The sequence below is a fragment of the Tyto alba genome, unplaced genomic scaffold (genome assembly GCF_018691265.1).
Source record: "Tyto alba isolate M040663 unplaced genomic scaffold, T.alba_DEE_v4.0 Super-Scaffold_27, whole genome shotgun sequence".
Classification (NCBI taxonomy): Eukaryota; Metazoa; Chordata; class Aves; order Strigiformes; family Tytonidae; genus Tyto; species Tyto alba.
The window spans coordinates 19,289,088-19,305,546 of NW_024881301.1; positions in this window are offsets into that span (position 1 = coordinate 19,289,088).

Below are 16,459 nucleotides of genomic sequence, written 5' to 3' on the forward strand. Positions count from 1 at the left end.
GTAAGTTAGATACTGGTCAAAATCACTTTCTACCTCAATAGATCTTGCTTCTGTAGAAAGTTTGAAATTTTGAACTTCATGTAACTACTAATGTCTTCACCACCACCTTTTTTTGCTTTATGTCTCATTTTGTTGCAAAATCTGTTCATATGAGTTTTGGTGAATACTCTTTCTAAAAAGGTGGTGGTTCATCATCCAGCATGCACCTTTCACTACCCTGGCTTTGTATGGGTAAGTATTTATATACTTAGTATTTTTTGCATCCTTAATTAACCTGTTACCATACCCTACATTTCTACTAGGCAGTAAACTAAAAAAAGGGAGGAAGGTATTCACATTTAATAAAACATGAAATGTTAAAAAAAAAAAAAATAGTGACCATAAACAATTGTCTCAAGTGACTTCGTAGTACTGTTTGGAATCCTTTGGATTTTACTTGGTAAGAGTCCTATTGATTTTTAAATGGGTTTAAGTTTTTTTGAAGTTTTAAGTTTTGCATTTTCCTTAGAGTAAGAATATTGCCTTATTTTATTACATGGATTGACATATACACTTTTAGATTAGAAATGTACTTTTATTAGTTCTTTATTGGATGTCAGCTGAAATCTTATTTTCCTTGATTCAGTACATACATTGTTATTCTTTGTAGTTTTAAACCATCCATTACATGGTAATCTCTTCATATAGTGCATTCTGTCGGCCTCTCTCTTTCACAGCTGAGTTTTTCTATTGATTTTTATGGGACTTTGTTTGAACCCAGAATATTTTATTCAGAAAGATATGGAGCACTTCCTTTCTGTGGTCTAACATCTTTAGTCTAACCTAAGACACTGATCAGCCTGAGGATGGTTAGCATGAAAGAAAGGAGATCAACCATTTGGAGACCAATTTAAGCACTATGGAACATTTTCAAATCAGGATTACAAAATGAAAAAAGACAAACAAGGATGAAAATATCTTTAAGAGTTTTGTCAGAAACAGTAGTGTACAGTCTCCTATTGAGAGCTAAATGAAGGACTGGACACTTTAACTGACAGAAGAAAAGGTTTTGCCTCTGAACTGTGTTATGCTGGTGTTTCAATCACAAGAAAAGAAAGAAAATAAAATCTGCCTTACTTTCACCCTTCTGTGGTTAATTTATGTGCTTATATGACAAATAGCAGAAGTAAATCCTGGGCAGGTGGCTGTAGGTGACCCTGCTTGAGAAGGGGTGTCGGACCAGATGAGCTCCAGAGGTCCCTTCCCATTTCAACTGTTCCATGGTTCTGTGATTTTGTAAGCAATGGGGGACAATGGCACATAAAGGAAGGCAACAGTTTCATTTCTATGGTTAGTGAGAAGAAGAAACTCCTTAATATTCAGGATCGAACATTCTTGCTTTCATTTGTAACATACGATTGAATTAGGCAATATATCTAGATTATTTTCTCCTTGAACCAGAGGAGATTATTCAGTCTCAGTTAAAATGGAAAATTATTCAGTCTCAGTTAAAAATTCCCCAGCATGGAGACATCCTAGGTAAACTGCCCCTGCACGTCTCCATTAAAATCATTCTTGTGAAAACAGAATCTATCCAGTATTTATACCTTTTCTTGGTTGTTTTGGATAGTCTTGTCCTACACCATTGACAACTGTTCTAACTACACCTTTTAAAAGCTGAGTGAAGTAATTCCTCTTTGTGTAGATAAAAGACACGGAGGATTCAAAGTAGCCATGAATTACTCTCACATTCCTACCAAAAGACTCCTTGAACTGCAAGAAACAGCAAAGTTATGGAATGGAGGAAACATTGGCTTCCTGATTTATGGAGAGCAATCTACCCATCTGAGGGTGAGAAAGAAGAAATAAGAGAGTGATATTTCACTTCTCTACACTTTCTTTAAAAACAGTGTGGATTCTGTGCTGACGTATGTAATCACAGATATACTTTTTGTCACAATCTCTTTGTGAATGGTTTTTGTTGCTAGAATGTACCCAATCCAAACTACAGGCTCAGAATAATACAGTTATACACAGTGTGACATTTGGAAACGCTAAAATGATTCACCAAGCCGCTCAGCACATCTACAATCGTGTTTTAGTTCAGATTAGGAATGTGGTTTTGAAACGAATCTCCCAATTTCCCCCACTTACTGCGTTTTGGATTGCAAATTGGAGCAGTCTTTGAGTGTGTGAGCTGTTTTACTTAGGTATGAAACTAAGCCGAGAGATGTGTTCCAGGAGCAGTCTGCTTTCCATCCTTTAAAGGGCATTCAGTCCGCAAGAACAGAGTAAAACTAATGCTAAATAAATACCCTTTAAAACAGATACAGAGAAGCTGTGGGTATCTCAGTACCAACCATTCCACCTTTCATATAAGCTCATTTTTCACTGAGTTACTTATTAATGTGGACTTATCCAATATATTTTTCAACTGAGATAGAAGCTGAAACAAGAAAAACTGAAATATACTCCATTCTTTTTGTGATGAAACACCTACTGAGAGGCATAATATATATATTCCTGTTTGATATCAGGATAATGGCACCTATTGATCTCTTAAAATAAAATCTGTTCTCTCATCCATATTATGGTCATTCACAGACTTCTCTTCTGTAAATGCCGGAGGACTCTGGGTCTGCATCCTTCCAACAAAGGCTTTCCTGAACACAACAGGGTTAGAACACCCCTTCTCAGAAACTTTTCTTGGAAATTGAAGCACATTTCCCTTCTACAAACCAGTCTGGGTGATAATGCTTAAATATGAGAAGAAAGCAGTTTAACAAGGAAAGAAGAAAAATCTGATACTTTTTATCTGCAGTTACTCATAATTACCCCAGGATTTACTAAGTGCAATTTGGATTTACAAGATATCCCACAATTTCAATGAGATAATTGACTTGTCTTCTACAGGATGCTTATTTTTTAATTATTTTTTCTATTTTTTATTTTCTTTCCCATTTGATTAGTTTCAATCTGAAATTGAATTAATTAAAAAGTATTTGTTACATGATACAGGAATTGTCAAGGTTGCCTACTGTACTCGGGTTTCTTTGCTTTATCTAGAACAGTGGTCTCCAAAATGGGGGCAGATTGTGCACTCATGGGGTGCACAATACGGCCCACTTGGGTTTGGGAAGAAAATATTTTTTGCACCATTAATAAACAAAAATATTTTTTAAAGTACTCTTTATTTCATCTTCATCCTCTTCAATTTCTATTTTTGTATATGTTTTATAATGTACAAAATACATTAGTACAGTAGTACATGTATATAATAAATAAATAAATAAATAAATAAATAAACAAACAAATATACTGGGGATGCATGCTTAAAAATCTTTTACTGATAGACATTCGTGATCAAAAAAGTTTGGAGATCACTGACCTAGAAAGCCATTGCCAACTATCCTCTTTGGAGCAACTGATACTTGCAAAAGTGCTAGCCAGGGTTCCAATTGTTAAGTGAGATATATCCAGCATTTAAATTAAAGGTTTCAAGAACCTTTGATCTTACTATTTCAAGAATAAAGGTCATTCCTAATTTCTTAGTATAGAATATGGGATATTTTTTTTTTGTAATTCACATGTCAGTGAGTTGGTTTATGAATTAAACATAGACATATTGCTGTCTAAAGAGCTCAAGAAATTCCATGCTTATTATTGGCAAAATCTCAAAGAAAGTTGTTAAACAGGAATATTTGAAATTATTTTCTCCTTTCCATCTCATGCAGCAGGAATTTTGTCATTACTACTCTTTGTCCAAAAATAACCAAAGCTAAAAAAAATTTTTAAAAAAATTTAAAAATTATAAATAATCAGTTTTTAAGGAAACAACTTTAAGAGTACATGAATCTCATGGTAAATCTTTCCCAAGATTATATTCTGAATCAACAGTCACATGCTAAGGATTTGAAGACAACTATGGAAGATAAACCATGGGAATATGATTAATTGAAAATTACAATGGCTGAAGCTAAAATTAATTAAATAAATTTTAAAATAGGTAATTTACTGCTTATAAAACTTCTATAATTTACCACACAATGAAAACTTATTTAAAAATTGCTACTTGCAGTTTTTCCAAATAGTAATTTCCAGCTAGTTTCCATAAAATGGGCATGTTGTGTGAAAGTCAAAATCTCTTTTACATATATCTGTCTAATTCAAATCACTAATATTACAGTAAGAAAGTGCTACTAAATTTAGGTACCATGTAACATTGATTGGCCCACATTTTAGACAGAAGACTCAGATCTTTATATTACAGTTAAGTATGAACCTTTAAACCTGTTAACCACCATATAATCAATAATTAGTATAATAAATAAAGTTCTACTGTAAAATCAAATTTAACACTGTTTTCAGCAGAATGTTACGTTGAACAAATGCATTAAAGAATTAAAATTATCTGATATTTGTTATGAAGTAATAAATTACAAATATATCATCATATATTAAGGGCCAATATTTTAACAGTTCTTCTGTAATTATTTTATTATTAAACCTGCTATTAATACTAAGAAAGGCTATGTTAGATTCAAGAAAAATATGATATTAAAGGATTCAAAGAATTATTAAGAATGGTTCAAAATGTTGATATACCTACCTGTTTTTAAATCCTGAAAGTAATCCATTGGATAGGAAAATATACTCCTCTATGATTCATAATTACAGAAATTAAAGTTTGTGAATTTTTCTAACGTGTAAAATAACTAAGATATCTTTCACTTTTATATCCTAAACTATACTTCACATTTTTTAATCTTCCTACAATCAAATGCTACAGATACGAGTAAACATGCATACGCAGAGTTTTGGAATTAGGTATTCATAACAGTGCTGCTTTATCTTCTGTAATGAAGACTAGAAGAAATAAGCCAACTTTGAGGTTTCTAACTTCATCTTTTTTGAACTATGCCAATGCAAGTATGAACACTCATACAAGTCAGAGCATTCATTTCCAGATTTATTGGGATTAAAAGTATTCCTTTCAGAAACTTTGCTCAATCCTAAAAAAAAGGGGCAAAAAAAAATCCTTCCCATATGATGCCAGCTGTAGAAAATATTAATTCAAAATGAAAGCATCTGATAAAACCACAAGGCTCCAAAATGGAGGAGTGAGATATAAATTGTAGGATGGATTTCTCAATAAAATCAAGTGACTGAATACTCCATAGGAGGCCTCCAGTGCCTGTAGGTAGCTCAAACCACGACAATAGCCCACAGAAGCTGCTGACAAGCTGCAGGAACTTTCTGTTCATGCGAGTAAGACAGTTCTGGGCCTCGCTCCTGTTACTCTTCTGAAGGAGGACTTCCCCTTTTGAGTCACAGGGAATAGAAAATTCCTCCTGTATCATCTTTAGTTATATGCAAATACAATAACAGAGCATTCATTTGCCTATTGGTCTGCCATGTGTGAACAGAAAATGTCTGGAAATAAGGCAGATGATAACTATTGTAGTAATAAATTATAGCCTAATGATTGATGCCATTGGGACCTCAGCACAGTATGCAGATATATCAGACTCTATAGCTGTGCACTTACCTCTGAACCATCCCATTGCAGTTTTCCCTGCACTCTTTTTCCTATAACTGTATTTATGGTAAATACAAAATGGGGATCCTACTTGAAAACAGTATTTAAGAATAATGTGACATATGTAGGGACAGTATGCAATTGTTCTTCATTGCATCTTAAGGCAAAGTTTAATTTAGTTACAAAGATACTTACATGTTTTCCTGAAGCTCATTAAATATTCTCTTTGGCACTGACAAAAGAAAATACCTCCTTATTAAGACAAAACAGCACCGTTTATCCTACCCAATAGTATGGAACCTTAAAAGGATTAATTGGAAAATTCAACTAATTTTTATTTCATTAGTGTTCCAGTGGAACACTGTGATTAAATGCATTTTCCTAGGGGATTGTTAATAAGACTCAATTTATATTTTAAGACAAATACTCTTTTTTTTACACTAGTGAGGCAGGGTAGCTCATCTTTATTATTTAAATTGAATGTTTGCAACATCATGCTGTGGAAAAAAGAGCATGAATTGTGCCATCTTATAAAACTTTTCATCCTTGTCAGAGAGTAAGAGAGACGGTGGCAGGCTGCATGACTTGGAGTCAAATTAGTTATTGTTAGATACCATGAAAATATTAATTACTGTAGACCTGGTTCAAAAATGACATTTATTTATAAACTCATAGAGAAAAGGAATTTGGATGCTGCATGCAATTTGCTAACTGCTAAGTCAGCATCTTTGCTATATCTAGCACACAAGTTATATATGTAGCATATACAGCAAAGCTACAAGTAAATAAATGATGTACTGAAAACTGGATCGAGATGACAGTAAAAGAGGAAGAATTATACGGGAACACTGAATTAGAAGCAGAAGCCTCGCTTGGTCAGCAGGAGTAAATCAACAAAATTTCACTGAGGTTGTTTCATACACATTTATCAGTCCAACTGAAGTTTTATTTTAATTACTACCTTCTAGATTAACACATAGTTTAGACTTTCATTGTATTGTTCTGTTCTTAATCTCGAGGTGGGGAGGAAAGGGAAGGTTGGCAGGGGATGGAAAGAGTACATATATGAAGGCAAGTGTGACATATTCCTAGTGGAGATACTTGGATCTTAATGGACAACATTGCAGACTTAACTATTTTTGGGTAAAACTGCTTCATTACAAATACTTAAAAATCTAGGAAGCTCTGCTATTAAATATCAGATCAACACCTGGCAGTAGAAGTCTAAATACTTCTGAGGACCTGAATTCATGTGACAGAAGTAGTTGGGGACAACCTCTACCAGCGCAGGGTTCATCCAGGATTAGACCACCCAGTTTACACCCTCCAGGAGGTGTCTGAGTTTCAAACACAGTGACCATGAGTGAAAAGAGAATCACGCTGAGGTTCTCAGCAATACAAGCAAATTCAAGTGTTAGCATCCCCAAAATGGAGACAGTTGACCAGTGCAGAACATGAAAAACACTCAAAAGAGTTATTGCCCCAGCAGCACCTAAACAAGCAGGGCTGGCAACCGCTGCTGCAGGGAGTGTTTGTTTGCACTCCAAATGTCTGGAAGAGACTGTTGCCTGTGTAGCTGTACTGGGTTTGGGTGGGATAGAATTAATTTTCTTCATAATAGCTTGCATGGTGTTATGGTTTGGATTTGTGCTGGAAACAGTGTTGATAACTCCGGGATGTTTTAGTTCCTGCTGAGCAGCGCTCACACAGCGCCGAGGCCTTTTCTGCCCCTCACCCCGCCCCAGCAGCGAGCGGGCTGGGGGGGCACAAGGAGTTGGGAGGGGGCACGGCCGGGACAGCTGACCCCAACTGACCAAGGGGATATCTCATAATGTATGATGCCATGCTCGGCAATAGAAACTGTGGAGAAGAAGAAAGAGGAAGGGAGGGATATTCAGAGTCATGGTGCTTGTCTTCCCACGTAGCCATTACGCGTGATGGAGCCCGACTGTCCTAGAAATGGCTGAGTCCCTGCCTGCTGGTGGGAACCGGTGAATATATTCCTTATTTTGCTTTGCTTGCATGAGCAGCTTTTTATTTACATATTAAACTGTCTTTGTCTCAACCCATAGGTTTTCTCACTTTTACCTTTCTGATTCTCCCCCATCTCACTGCAGGGGGAGTGAGCAAGCAGCTGCATGGGGCTGAGCTGCCTGTCGGGCCAAACTACCACAGTATGGCATGTGGTTCACACAGCCAGCCCCTGTCTATAACGGTGCGGGACACCCTCATGCCACATCTGTCTTTACTTTGATCTTTTTACTGCTTCCAGAAGTCAGTTGACTTATGTAGGAGCCTGCTTTATTAATGCCTGAAGTTATCTGGGTGTTTTTCTTGTCCTGCATACGTGGGGGTTTTACTTTCAGGAGGCTGGCATCAGAATATTCTAAATGAGGCAAAATTATTATATTACGCTTTGAGACAAAGTGTTAGTAGGCATTAAGGTTGTAATTTCTCCAAGAAGAAAAGTATAAATTCAGAGTCCTTACTTGACTATTATTTATATCAGTAAGTTGTTACTTTTCTTAATTTCTAGTTTAAAATTCATGTCCTGTCATTTAAGTCTTATAACTTTTCTTCATAGTTAAGAAAATATGTTAAACCCCAGCATTTTTGTACACATTTCCTGTAAAATGCAAACTATTTCTTTCCAAGGGCTGGGCTCATGCAAAAATAATTAGCTATCTTTAAAGTCACAGCTAGGACAAAATTTAGTATCACTAGGTCAATAACATTAGAATTATCTTTGATTTCCATCTTTTGAATGGCCTTTCATTCACAGTATGCACATGCAAATTTTCACAGAGGTCTTTATGACTAAACGAATAGGATGCACTTGAACATGACAGTTTTTTAAATTACAGTTCAGCTTACTCTGTGCATTCTGCATCAGCTTTTTAAAATGAATAGCCTCAAGTTTAGCTATTCTATTTTAAAATTGCCAAACATTATTAGTAAAGCAGAGAAGCAGTTCAAAAAGTAATTAATTTCAGAACTTAGAATATACTGTTATTTTAATTAAAAGAACACTAAATACTAATGTTCTCATTCTTTGTACTTAGAACATGAAATTTAAAAAGTGTAAATCAGTTATATTTAATACATTTTAAATGAAAGCTGAAATATATTAAAGGCATATGCCCTGTTCCTGCTATTTATAAACTGACTGAAAAGGAAAAGAAAAAAAAAAAACACAAATGTTAGGTCATATACCACCTTTCTTGGTTATGTCATGCCATTTTCTTATTAATTGTCTTCCAACTTGTGTTTAATAGGAAAATCAATGGTACACAAAAGGTCTTTCCACCATATTCATATTGCATAAGATACCAGATCTCAGAAAAGTGCAGTTATGACAATTGCCACCTATAGGGCCACAGAAGACATAAGGTCCAAAACACTTCTTGTCTGAAGCTGTGGAGTAGTGCTTTCTATGCTTTATAAATTTACAGCTTCTCCAGGTTGTCCAAAGTTTAGCTTGTAGACAAAGAAAGCATTCTACCTGTGAAGAAACATGAGTTTTAGGAAGTTTTGTTTCTACTATAATTTTACAGTCTCCTGTTTGGTGATTCTGCCTCCTCATGGAACAGTGAAAGTCTCAGCAGGTATGTCTGAAGTGTGCCATGGAGCGTGACATGGCTGCTCTCAAACTAGCACTGATCCCACCTGCTGTGAAACAGGAATCTCCAACAGCATAGTCACCATGGCATCAAGAAGCTTGAGCTACAAGACACCCATGGGAAACGCGGCTTATTTTCTAGAACAGGACTCTCTGTGTGCCACGTGATTGCATCAGCATTGCTTGGGGCTAGTTCAGGTATCTATGTATGAAGCTCCTTTGCACAGTGTAGCCCTGACTTATTACTTACGCCTGTCATGTTTATCTCACCTCGTGGTTGAACTGCAGTAATGCAATAAGCACCACCACAAAACTTCCAATGTGGAGAATATTCCAGCTTGTGCAAGATTTAAAGGCACACATTTCTGACAAGAACGACAGACTAGGTTTGTGCTTCCCTCTCAGTGATACTTGACTTCCTATATAATTTCTAATTCAATTGCTACCTTATGACCAGGTCCCAGGGAAAATAAAAGAACAAATTTTGGGCGGGAAGACACAAACAACAGGCTTACTTTTCTAATAAAGAAAAAAAAAAGTATCTAAAGTTTGTTGTAGATCATAGGTCTATTCTGTAACAGCATCAGATAAAGTTTAAGAAACTGACAAAAGGTTTTATCATCACTATGAAGCAAAGGACAGAAAAATACTCCCCTTTCTTCCCAGCTACAAGGTTCATCTCTTCGACCTTGTCTTCTCTAACACACTTTTAAAGAGTTGGATGGGAAACCTGCATCTGGAATCTGAGAATTCTTGGTTCCAGTATTTTTTTTTTCCTGATTCAGACTACAGATTTAATCTAGGGGTGATGTACCCGAAGTAATTATCAAGATGTTAACCATGGTCTTTTGTTTTACTTATTTACTTTTTCTGGAAAATCCTATGCTGGACAGAAGAAACTTTTCCCAAAAGATGTTTTCTTTAAACTAGCTCATTGCCACAGTAAGTTGCACTTCAACAAGTCACTATGCTTTAATTAAATAAAAAACAAAACAAAACAAAATAACACTATTCTGTCAAACTCCTGCATTGAAAAACTCCTAGCCTTTCCAAAAGATAAGATAATATGTTTGCAAGCTAGAAAAAACAAGGCAAAGCATTCCACTGCATACTCAAGACAATGAGATATCAAATACTCAAATGGTGTTAGTCACACTAATTGGTTCAACACAAAGATCGCATTGGACAATCCATGAAGCTTCTTCATCTCAGGCGTCAGATAGAATCAGCTCCAGAATTAGAGACTGAAATTCCAAATGTAAAGTATAAATATCCATACTAAGAGCATTATTGGATTTGGCTCCTGAATTTTCATTACCAGAAGAGATACCCAGAGCAGGATGTTCAATCATTCGCTCTCTGCTCAGGGAATGAGTTTAACCATTCAGTGAGTTGGCCATTCACTGATTCCGGATCAGTGAATCTTGTTTTTGATGTACTGCACACTTGAGTAATTGTTATCTGCCTACAGATAAAATTCTGTCATTCTTTTTTACAGGATCAAATTTTATCAGGATTATCATGGTATTATATGAGACAGAATTTTTCGCAAGCTACACTATTGTCATGTGACATGTTAATATTGTCCCAGCATTACTAACATGAGCACAAATCCTGGAGGGTGTATCAAGGCTTATCTCAAGTTTTTCAACATTTTCAATTTTAAGGTCCATTTTCAGTTTCTTATTATTTTCTAAGCTTTATCCATTTGTGTAGGCTTTTTCTGCCAAGTATCTGATTATATCTTCATACTTGGAAAAATGTCAAGAATGGTTCAGCCGTTTCTCAGTCTGATGTAAAGGAGAAAAATTCAACTAATTAATTATTTATGACAATTATTTCAAAGAAAAGTTTTATAGAGAATTTATTTTAAATAGAAGGATATGAATTTAAATTAAATTTCTAACACCTTATACAAGTAATAGATGTAATAAAAGACCAAACTGGGTGACTGAGAAGCACGTTAGGGCTATCTTCCACCCAGTAGAAAAGAAAGAGGAAAAAGATAGGTCTGAAAAGACGAACACATAACTGAAAGTATACTTCTTCTAGATGGTGCTATTGCTTCGCTCTTGTGGAAAAAAAAAAAAAAAAAAAGAAAAAAAACTTTTAGAAAAGAAATAGATTGTGATAATTAGGGTCTATACTATTTTTGTACAAACAAGGGATATTGCTAGGATATCAAATAATCTCACATATAGCATATCTGACTTCTGAATGTATATTGTATTTATGTTTTCAGGTAGTTTTAACGGTAATTTTCAATTTTATACATATTGCCATAACTGAATTACATTGGAGTAATTAACACTATTAATTGGATTTCATCTTTAAAATTTACACCAAAATGAACCTACCACAGAAAACTTTCCTTTTTCCATTGGCAATATTAAAAGGCTTGAAAACTAGAAAAGACTCATCCAACCCTCTGAGATCTGCACATACAAGTTACTAATCAGATGACCTGCACAGCAATCAGAATTGAAAGAGGTCTGCAAAGGTCAAAAAATAAATTAACTAAATCAGACAAATGCTCTTTCTAGAGGTATTTACATTTATTAGCATTTATACCATACTAATCAATTCCTAACAATCAGATGGCATCCCATTCTGCTCAGATGCCTAATTTATTTACATGAATTTAAGAATAAAGGTTTCATTGGAAACAAATTGAGGGATTCAGTAGTATAAGTGTTTAGAAAAGCTGTAGTTCAAAATCACTTCCCTGGCAAGAGTCCCAGGAAGACAGCCTTGGTGTCATCTATTCAAAACATTATATGGCTCCTTTACTGCAGTCTGTGGGCATCTCTAAGCTTTTATTATATTTATTTTCAAATCTTCATAGAATCATAGGAAAATAAAGCTGACAGGGACTTTAAGAGGTCACTGAGTTCTCTGGCACAAGGCAGAACACACAAGGCACAAGGTAAGGTGAACTTGTGTTATTCCTCATACATGTTTATGTCGCCAGTCCTTAAATTCTCTAGTGAAGGAGACAGCAAAAATATCAATGGGCTATTTCTTTCCATGATTCAGTAACCTTAGTGTTACAAACATTTATGCTAATATCCAACCTGAATCTTTCTGGATGAAAATTGACCATATACTAACAAAATATGGGCCAGCTGAGTGTGTTTAAGCATGACGAGACTCTGGGCTTATACTGCTCTGGGTGCAGTTGTGCTGCATATTTGAAGCTTACTCCCCCATTAAGGGAACTAGATTTTGCACATTATGATCAGTCTAGTCTTTGACTCAAATGGACATCGCAAAAGAAGTGTATAAAAAGAAAGGTATCCCAAAACATAAACTGTGGACTTAACACTCATAGTTCCTCCCTCTAAACTACCTGCAGAGGAAGTTTACCTTTGCCAAACTACTGCCCCTGCAAGCTTATATATGGGATATTTCAAGTGATTTCTCAGTGGTCTATGGAAAACATTGCAGTTTTATTTCAGTTACATATTTTATGCTGTTTGTGGTATAGGATATAATATGACACCACATACTTGATACATGTAGGGTATCAAGTATTCCTCTTCATTTCCCTCCTGGCTGCCTAGTGCAGCACGTGGGAAGATGCCTCTCACTATTGCTCACCTTGCCCATTTTGGTTGCTAGTTCTAATCAGAGTTGGGTTCCCATAGCCCACTTCTGCATAAAGCTTTAATAAACAAGAAAAATTGTGAAGTAAGCACAAAGGTCTTTATGTTTTATCCACAGCATATAATATTAGGTTACAGTCTAGTACAAGGGCCTGTGATCAGAACATGCTTGCTGGAATATAAATAATTCCCAAATAATCCCTAGATAATCTGATAAATCTGAGGAACAGTCAGATGATGGCATTTGTGAAAATAATAAAGCAATAACCATCATAAATCATACCACTTCACTTTCAAAATAGTCAGAAACTCACCTGCCATATAGAAAGGGAGAAATTACAGGCAATAACTTTTCTGAGATCATTTAAAAGTTAATTCAAGAATACTCTGAGTTATAGCCTGTTCATCTTTTTGTATAATGACTACTGTGTTACAAAATTTATACTGTCTTTAACTTTTCTTTGAAATGTACTTTAAAAAATGTACCCAAATTCATCACTAAATTGTCTTTACCCTTGCAAAACAGATTATTTCAATTAAAAAAATTGTATTGATCAGGCTTAATTTCCACAGTAGATCTCACCTGAATAAACATGTCAGTTGTTTCATTTGACGAAATGTTGTATTTGCCAAAAATGTCCACCACAAGACACATTCACATTCTGAGTTACAAAATGAAAATTTTAACGGGATTAGCACTGGATTTCACACTGCTTTCAGAATCAGACATACATGATGTAGTGGAAAAGGGAATGCATTCATTTAGTTTCCATTGTTTCCTAGTTTAATGAAAACCTGACAGGGCAGATGTATAAGGCACGTATATGACAGACACTGAAAATATATAGAGAATATGCAAGAAAATTAACAAGTTATCAGAAAAATAAGATAAATTCTGTGTATTGTTTTTCATCACAGAGGAGGTGAGGATGTTCCATCTCTGGAACTGTTATTTATGGGAAAGTTTAAGGTACTGCTTAAACTGGAATTGGTGCTAGAGGAGTAAAAGGTGACAGTAGCAATGCCAGCTTGTGAAAGAAAGCTGGATAATGATCTAGATAACTATAGATCAGCCTGAACTCCACAGTAGCCAAAATGGTAGAAACAAGAGGAAAAGGTGAATTGAGGATGAATACTGCATGCTACAAAGAATTAACACAGCTTTTGTAGAAGAAAGCCATTTCTGATGCATCCATCGGAGTTCTCCAAGACAGCAATAAACTTGTGAGAAAATTAAAGGCAACTTGGTTAATAGACTATTCTTGGCTTTTCAGTATATTCTATACAAAATTTCCTAAATAAACTAAGACATCAGAGATCGTAGAATCATAGAAAGCTTTGGGTTAGAAGGGATCTTAAAGATCACCTAGTTCCAACCCCTCCCTGCCATGGGCAGGGACACCTTCCACTAGACCGTGTTGATCAAAGCCCCGTTCAACCTGGCCTTGAACCCTTCCAGGGAGGGGGCAGCCACAGCTGCTCTGGGCACCCTGTGCCAATGCCTCACCACCCGCACAGGGAAGAATTTCTTCCTTACATCTAAACTAAATCTACTCTCATTAAGATTAAAGCCATTACCTCTCCTCCTATCACTACACTGCCTGACAAAGAGTCCCTCCCCTCCTTTCCTGTAGGTTCCCTTTAAGTACTGGAAGACTGATAGGTCTCCCCAGAGACTTCTCCAGGCTGAACAACCCCAACTCTCTAAATCTATCTTCATAGGAGATGTGTTTCAGCCCTCTGATCATCTTCATGGCTGTCCTCTGGATCTGCTCCAACAGGCCTATGTTCTTCTTCTGTTGGGGGCTCCAGAGCTGGACACAGCACTCCAGGTGGGGTCTCACAAGAGTGGAGTACAGGGGGAGAATCACCTCCCTCGACCTTCTGGCCACACTTCTCTTGATGCAGCCCAGGACATAGTTGGCTTTCTGGGCTGCAAGTGCACGTTGATGGCTCATGTTCAGTTTTCCATCCACTAAGTCCTTCTCTGCAGGGCTGCTCTCAATCCACTCCTCGCCCAGACTATATTTGTGCTTGGGATTGCCTCGACCCATGTGCAGGACCTTGCACTTGGCCTTGATGAACTTCGTGAGGTTTGCATGGGCCCACCTCTCAAGCCTGTCAAGGTCCCACAGAATGGCATCCCTTCCCTCCAGTGTATCGACTGCACCACACAGCTTGGTGGTGTTGGCAAACTTGATGATCAGGTAAGATTTTCCCCTGGTAAGAAACAAAACACATGAATAAATGGTCAGTTTTCACATCTACAAGTACTTCTCAGAGGAATATTTTTGGATCTCTGTTGTTAAAATGTTCACAAATAAATCTGAAAATTTTATGAGCAGCAGTGTGATAGAGCTTGCTGAGAATACAAAATCATTTAAAAGAGTCAAAGCTGAATGTGAAGTATTATGAAAAGATCTTATACTCTTTGGCTGAAACCTCAAGAAACTGGAAGATGAAGTGGCAGAAAAATTCAAATGAGATAATACAAGGTAATTATTTAAAAAAAAAATCACCCAGTGACATACTCACAATAACGGACTCTATTATGGTGAATGAAAGAGCTGTTGAAGTTTTTGTAGGTAACTCTGAAAATAGCAGATAAAATTTTCAGCAGGCAAAAAGGCAAAATGAATGTTAGCCATGATCAGGAATAGAAAAAAGAACAAAATAGGCAACTTGATTAGAATGTACAGTCTTCTATGTTACCTACAGTCCTCTTCATCCATCTCAAAAAAAATACTTTAAAAAGTATGCATCAAAATATAGGAAGTGTGTTGAGAGAAATAGAGTAACTTCTATAAGTTTGGAGAGAGACTACTGACAACAGGTATGATGGGGGCCCACAGAATTATTAGTGACGTGTAGTAGGTGAAGAACAATACCTTATTTTTTTTCTTCCTTTAAGAAACCGCTCTTGTTGATTGTGAGGAACAGGACATTGAACAAGATAACTGTTTGATATAATGCAAAAATTTAAAAAATATTCTTATTAACATGCTTTTCAGACTCTGTTTCAAAAAAATGCATGTCAGAGTATTATTTGCTGTTTCCCCATCATGCACCTACTGATATAAAAGACCTGCAAGATTCTTCATTTTTTCCCTTGTGTATTGCTAAGCAGGTCACAAGGACTTGAAGATATTCAGATTTTCAAGCTCCAAGAGACTCCTGCCAAGCAATCTTCCTCTGCCTTGGTGACCACAGAGGTCATGCAATATTCAAGGCTCTCTGAGGTGCTTGGAAGTCCCAAGGGCTCTTAGTCTTCCCAAGTGTCCTTGAATGAGATTAAGAGTCTGGAGTTTTAAGTTTCTTCCATTCCAGCAGTGAGCAGGAAGGTCCTCTCTCGGTCAAATGTCCTTCCTGGGATTTCTGGAGTCCCTGATTTAACACTGAGCAGTACAGAGTTAGGAAATTCTGTCTTCCAGACTCACTGCCAGTACACCAGTAATATTTCACAGCCCATGTTTATTCTGCAATTCAGGTAAAAACCTCTAGCCAGTTACACAGATTTAGTGCTTGAAATATATACTCAATTGTTTGATCTGATTCATTTACATTCCCAGAGGCAAAATCTCAGCTTAAATTTAATCAATATAGTGATCGAACTGTTAATTCTGCAGCTCATGTCTGCTACAGAGTGGTGTGAAGAGTGCAGAGAAACCTCACCCAACCAACCAAACCCCCCAAAAAACAACAGCTCACCACTCATTT